This window comes from Arachis duranensis, unplaced genomic scaffold, assembly GCF_000817695.3.
Source record: "Arachis duranensis cultivar V14167 unplaced genomic scaffold, aradu.V14167.gnm2.J7QH unplaced_Scaffold_232525, whole genome shotgun sequence".
NCBI classification, from domain to species: domain Eukaryota; kingdom Viridiplantae; phylum Streptophyta; class Magnoliopsida; order Fabales; family Fabaceae; genus Arachis; species Arachis duranensis.
In genome coordinates, this window is record NW_026264851.1 from 775,669 (window position 1) to 783,191 (window position 7,523).

Here is a 7,523-nt window from a genome sequence, read left to right on the forward strand (position 1 = left end):
AGAAGGTTTGGGTGAAATAAGTCTCAACCAACTGTACCTACCAGAAAAGATTATAATGACCATTTAGTTGTGAAGGTATATGAAATTTCAATTTTTTTACGTGATTTTTTGAATTCTAATATTTAGTTTATTTTTTTTATTCAATTTTATATTAATTGCAGACACTTCTATGGGAGAAATTACAACTAGCAAAAGGACGACAATTTAAGTTTGGCATTTGAAAATGGATGAAAAAGACATTATGGAACTTGATGGGCATGGACAAAGTCGAGATAATGACGTAAATTTATTGATACGATTTCTGGGTGTAATGGCTCGTAGAGCAACGCTGTAAATTGGAAAGGTCTTTGTTGTTGAAAATGTATGATGTGTGATAAATTTAGAGAAACTGGATGAAACTTTAGAGAAAAAACTATGGATATGACAGCTCTATACAAATTTTTGTTATCAAAATACATTGATACAATGCCTAGTTTATTAAAAAGTTTGATTTTTGTTATTAATGTAATATATATAAATATAATTTTAATTTAATAAAATTATTCAATTAGAGTAAATTAGTACAAATTAGTCCTGAATTGTATGTGAAAAATATAGTGAGTTAGCCACAAAAATAGTGTGATTAAATAATCCAACATTAGCCACAAAAAAAATGTGGCTGAAAAACCCGGCCTGCACAAATTAACTACGGATGAAGTGTAGTAGAATTATACTTTTTTATTTAATTATTCTTATTTAGCCACGACATTATGCGTGGACAATGATATACAAATCGTGGCTCTTTGAAGGTCTCCACGATGTTTAAAATTGTGACTAATAACGCTAAAATCGTGGTAAATTAAAAATGCAACCCCCCGATTAGCCACAAATATTCTTTCGTGGCCAATGTATAGTTGCTACGGTTATCTTAGAGTTTAGCCACAATTTTTTTCGTGGCTAAACCTCTTATTTCTTGTAGTGTATATATATATATATATAAAAGAGGAGTGATAGGGTCAGTATTTTTGTTAAATTTCGGTTAGTACTTAATCATCAAAAGAAAATTAAATGATTTTATACTATTATTAAATGATTTTATACTATTAGATATAATCTCACAAAATCGACTGATTTCTAGACTTTTTCTATATATAATTTGTAAAAACTTTGGGAGAGGGCCCTTGCCCCATTGTCAATATAAAAAATAAAGTAAAGGACAAATAGCAAGTCTTTACCTTTTTTTTACGAATATTTTTGTTTTTGATCATTAAAAAATATTTTTAAGTTTCTGACATCCTTAAAAGTTGGACGGATTAATTATTCTGTTCAAATGTCTCCGTCAGATCCAACAGGAAAATCTGACGTGGCTCTCGTAATGCTTGTCACACGTACACGTGTGTCACGCGTATGTGTCACCATGAATTTAGCAAATCCTCATTTCTTTACAAATCCTATACTTTGCATGATTTTTTTCTATTTCTTTCAAGCTATTCTTGTCTTCCAAACTTTAAATCACTCAAACAAACATATCAAGGCATCAATTTTTCTTGCCTTGATATGTTTATTTGAGTGATTTAAAGTTTTGAAGGCAATAATGGCTTGAAAAAAATGGAAAAAAGGCATGCAAAGTGGAGAATTTGTAAAAAAAGGAGGATTTGCTGAATTTATGGTGACTCACGCGTACGCGTGAGTGGAAAGTCTGTCAGGGATCACGCGTACGCGTGACAAGCATTACGGGAGTCATGTTAGATTTTTCCATTCGGTTTGACGGAGACATTTGGACGGAGGGACTGATCCGTCTAACTTTTAAGGACGTCAGGGACTTAAAAATATTTTTTAATGGTTAGAAATAAAAATATCTGCGAAAAAAAGATTAGAGACCTATTTGTCCTTTACTCTAAAAAGTAAAAACCTGCTCCCAGATATAAGAAATTCTGAATTTAAATTTTATTTAAAATTTATTTGAATAATAGGTTATTATATATATATAAAGTAAAATTTAAACTTTTAACATTTATGCAAATGAATGAGTCAATTACTCAATTAAAATTAGTCTTTAATCTGTTAAATAAAAAAATAGTAGAAATCTAAATTGTTTTTTTTATTAAGATCATATAGTCAATCCAATAAAACGAGTTATTAAACAATAATTGAGTAGTCACAAAAAAAAAACAATAATTGAGTAATTTTTGTATAATTCTAAAGTTATAGGTTCAAATTATAAAAATAATCACTGATATAATTATTAGATTAGATTCTATATATTATATTTTTAAGGTGCGACTCTTTTTTAAATCCTGCATTAACCCGGAATGTTTGTGCTTACAGTCAGCCCAAACAAAATGAGGTGACCTAACTAATATTTTGGTCCAATTTATAAGCTCAATTTAATATTCAATATGGTTGATGGTATGGGTAGATTCTCTCCCGTTGAGTCGAGTCTTATAAAGTATTATTAGCTAGGTTCAAAATAATGTATGAATTATGGTTATTCAGGCCGAAATATTTTATAAGATTACATTTTTATGTTGGGTTTGATCATCAATAATACAATTAAGCACTGATAAAAAAAATTAATTATTATACAATTAAGTACCTCTCACATTTTACATCAAAATATGGTGTAGGTTTCATGTCTGAATTGCATGTTCATGTCACTTTTGCATGAAAATTTTCTTCCTTCAAATCTTGTTCCTTCATAGTATATATTTTATTAACCAGATTTACATAAGTCGCAGCATTACAAAGACTGCTCATGAGATTTTAAGATTAATATATAGAAATACGATAATACTAGGAAAAAAAATTAAAATTTGTCTTATGTATTATTTATTAATTTTACTAAAATTAATAAATATTAAATATAGTAAATTCTGACTGTTTTTATCGATTAATTTTTTTTATTTTTTTATCAAACCTTTTTGATAGACATATATATAGGACCCAACTAACAAGTTGTCTAACAATCTAAATATCTTCAACTCGAACAAAATTCCTTCGAAATAAATAAAAATATTTGAGAATCATAATTTCATCACTTAATAAGATACTAAAGTGATGATCAAACACAAACTAATCAGAAGTAAACAATAAAAAAATAGATACTAAAATTTAAACAAATATCCTTTTAACTCTCTTGTCTTACATTATGAAGTTGCACATCTTTAAGGTACCAAATCTTTAGCATTTATATAGTCAGCTAATGTGAACAAAATTAGTAACAAAATATCCATCGCCATATCCATGTAATATGCAAGTTTCAACTACTTGTTGCAATATATATGTATGTGAACACTCAAATTATATTCAAACAGTAAATTTTTTAGTTGAATGCAACCAAACCACCAATCATATATGTATAGAACACATCAATTCTAGCTTTTTATACTCATAACCAAAGAACAAATTGCTTGCTCCATCAAAGTTCAACTTTCTAAAGATGTTGTATTCAAATTCTTTTGTTACTACCATGCATGTTCAAACTCCTTTAACTATTTGTGACTTGATTTTTCTTAATTTATTTGAACAACTTTGACCAATGATCTTTTATTTTCAAACTTCTATTACTTTTATAAAGTGACAATTTAATCACTTTGTATCCAAATTGATTTTTGTTTTTTTCACAATTATATCTTAACTTTACATGTATGTATTATAGTGTAGAGAAAAAAAAAAGAAAAAAGTTTCCCATTTAAAATTACAAAAATATTACACAATTAATTTTTTTAACAAGTTCAAACAAGTCAGCATTTCGTATCCGTATTTTTAACAATTAATTTCTTCTTTCTCCTCTTCTTTCAATATCATCATCATTATTATCACCTCTTCTTCCTCCACCTCCTCTTCTTCCTCCTTCATTATCATGATCACCATCCTCCTCCTCCTCTTCCTCCTCCTTCTTCAACATCGTCATTATCTTCTTCTTCTTCCAAAATGAAATAAGAAAAATCTACAGCATTCTATTTTATACTTTTGCGCAATTCTTCTTCAATGTCGTCGTGGTCTTCTAAAAAATAATAAAAAAAAAACTGTAGCATTATTTTTATGTGTAACGTTTAAAAAGTTTTGATTTCAAAATTAAGAAATTCTTATGTTAAGGTTAAAAAATTTTAGTATTATTTTTTTTATATTTTTTTCAAACAACTTATTTTCTTTTTTTTTTATTATTTTTATAATTTTTTTTTGTTTCACACTTTCATAATTTTTATTTTTTCACCCTTTAAAAAAAAAACAAATAGAAAGAAGGAATAATTATGCAACTTTTTTGTTTCATTTTTTTATTGATCCTTTTTTACTATAAACAAAAAAATGTTAAAAGAAAATTCAGAATTTTAAAAAATTTAGATGTCAAAATTAAAAAAATTTTGTATTACAGTTAAGAAATTTTGGTACATTTTTCACGTGAACAAAAACAAATGTGTGATTTCACTAAGTAGTTTTTGTTGTGTTTGAACTAATTTAATTAGATTTAGTTGATAAAAATACTTAGACATGTATTGAGTCTCTTAAAATTAATAACTTATCACTAACCGCATCATAAAAATAATAACTCATCATATTATTAAAATTGCTTAAGGAATTCAAATCTAGGAAACTGTTATGCTAGAAAGAACATTAATAAACTTCAATTTATTACATTATATATGCGGCATAGCAACTCATGTGTACTAACTAGTATTACAAGGGTGGAATTCATTCAAAAAGAGGCTTAATGCTAAGAAAACGATTAATTAATTAATATAATTAAAACAGTGTCCAATATTTTGAAGTTGAGAAGGGGAACTCTCTTGATGAGGAGCAGTACAAGAACATATATAGGATCTCATAAGCAACAAGGAATCATCAATTGTTGGATTTGAGATCCTTGTCCAGTACAAGAGGGTCTATAATATTTTCTTGAACCCATGACTTGATCAGTTCATAACCATATAAATGTGTTGTCAAATCTAACAACACAAACAGGAGCTGAACCATATACATCATTGTTGTGAATGAATTTGATGAGATGGAAGACCCCAAGTTTTTGGTGGTCATGATCATCTCCTTATCATCAACTGTGCCATTCTCTGCTGCCATAGCCTCTGTAAAATATATATTGCACAAAAGATTTTTATTTTGTAAATTTTATTAAGAAAAAACGTAAACACGTAAAACAATTTTATTTTTTTCAATTTTTTTAAATATTGAAAACAGAATATTAAAAATAAAAATAGATTTTTTTTTTCAAACCTGATAACATTTTCTTTAACAAAGTTTTAAGTAGACTGGAATTCGAATCAAAATATATCCACGAATCATCTACTGAAATAACCCTTGATATGTAGCAATCACATTTGGAACTGCAAATTCTTTATAAAGTTATACTTTCTCTGCCTTAAGAAGCATATAATATACATCCATTTTCAGTTGAAGATATTCTATTGGAAAGTTGGCCCGACAATTTTATAAGTTATTTACAACTTTTTAGTTAAATATTTGAAAGAATTTTAAGTATATCAAGTACATCGCTATTTTAATAATTTTAATGGTTAATATTAATTATAAAAAAATATATAAATATTAATTAAAATTAATGGTTAAGATTACTAAAACACCAATATGTCATATACATCTAAAATTTTTTTAATATTATATTGTTGTAGTAGTATAATGCTAGCAAGGTAGCAACTAGCAACCACTATGCTACGTGTCAAAATCTATCTGGTTCCTAACTTGCATAAGAAATTTAGTTATTATTTTTTTAAATTTAATTTTAATGCAGTATCAATACAAAGTAGTTTTACAGGAATATTCAATTATATAATGTCACATTAAAAAAAATAACTATTATTTATACTGATTGAATAAATAATCATCCAAAAGACGTTTATATAAAAGATGTTTATATAAAAAAAATTATTCTATCAATATATCAAAATTAAACTCTTCTTTTAATTACCCAAATTTAGTATTTTTCAAAACTTATGAGGATCGGCACCAGTGATTGGAGAAGGCTTTGATTTCCAGCTTCAATTTGAAGATAAGGTTGTTCTTCCGTACTACTCCTATATTCTAATTCTATATTTTGATTTCTTATGTTTTGAGCAATTTCATTGGCTACTTCCATGATAAATAATCAGTTTTCAGATGTGAAAACAACATTAGTCAATGGCATCTCCGTACACAAAATCTAAAACCCACCAGTGACTAAGCATCTTAATTAATGATATGTTTCAGATCCAAAAATACCTCATTGAGTAGTTATTATGAAACTATCTCCTGGCTTATGTGCTGCTTTATCATTTCATTAGTTCCAAAATTAGATTTTTAGAGTAATTATTCTCCAAATTAAAATAACAACAAATAGAGAGAGGTGCAAAGAGATAAAGGAAAAAAAAAAACCCTTAAAATATGAATCCAATAGTGTTGAAATTTGGCATACAAGAGGAATATTCATAGAATCACAGAAATTGAAAAGGAGCATAAAAAAGTATCTGAAAGCAACAACAACTAATAACTAATAAGCCATTTGTATTGGTTATGATGGGTTTCGGAAGGATGCAGCTAATATAGCTGTCAAAGTTGATTATTGATTGATAGAATAATAATGGGTCACTTTATTTGAAAACCTATAAATAAAACATGTATTGGATCGGATCAATCAAAGTTAGAGTTTCTATGAACAAAATCCGAAACACACCCATCAATGCCAACATACAAAAGTTTGTAGCTTTGGAATTTCACAGGTTCAAAAGTCCTTTGATTAAGAGATCTAAGCCATTTCTTAGTGATAATTAGCATAAAAATAAGCCACTTAAAATTTATATTTTCAGTTCATATCAAAATCTAACAACCTTACTTGCTTTTTATTTAGATGAAAAATAAGAACCGAAAAGAAGAGAATACATAATCCATAATAAAATTATATATGGAATGAATCAACAACATGAATAAGAAGAAATAATTAAAGAAGCATACCAATGAACTCACTCAGAGAATGAAGCAGATGATGAAGGCTAAAAACATAGCCAAGTTCATGTCTTCATGAGTTCAGAAACAAAGTGGGTTGGCACTTGTCCCTTCAAGATCTAATTCAGCTCCTTTCCTCACTGAGAAAAGAAAAAAGAGCATTGGTCTTATATAACCATAAAGTTAGAAAATATGAAAAAAGAAAAAAGAAGAAGGTGTCATGTTCATTGAACCTAGACAGAAAATAGTCCTAGGGAAAAATTAAACATCATGGTTCGAGGAGAAGCTAAGTTGTAAAAAAGGTTTGGTATGGGTATGCACACAGCATCTGTCTAACGTTTTAAGGAAAAGAACAAAACCAAAAAGCATACAGCATCACCATCATTAACAATGCAATATAGTAATGTTCCCTTTCCCATGTGTAAAGGACAGTATTATATATTCTTCATATAATAATGTCTCTTTAATTAAGTTGTTAATGAATCTAAAAAATATAACAGACAATTATTATTATGAGAAGGTAATCTACTATTTATAAATGAAAATTTCTCTATTGGTATTTACTTATTTTTTATTAGAATATCATTTTTGTAAAT

General features: G+C 27.4%; 1 long non-coding RNA gene across 1 annotated transcript; it reads right to left on the reverse strand.

The window, feature by feature from the left end:
- Window positions 1-4,566: 4,566 nt before the first annotated feature.
- On the reverse strand, window positions 4,567-7,191 carry LOC127744082 (uncharacterized). The gene is made up of 2 exons (XR_008005262.1): window positions 6,937-7,191; window positions 4,567-5,060 (listed from the first exon to the last, which is right to left on the reverse strand). It is a non-coding gene; the product is annotated as an uncharacterized LOC127744082 (long non-coding RNA).
- Between the last annotated feature and the right edge of the window lie 332 nt (window positions 7,192-7,523).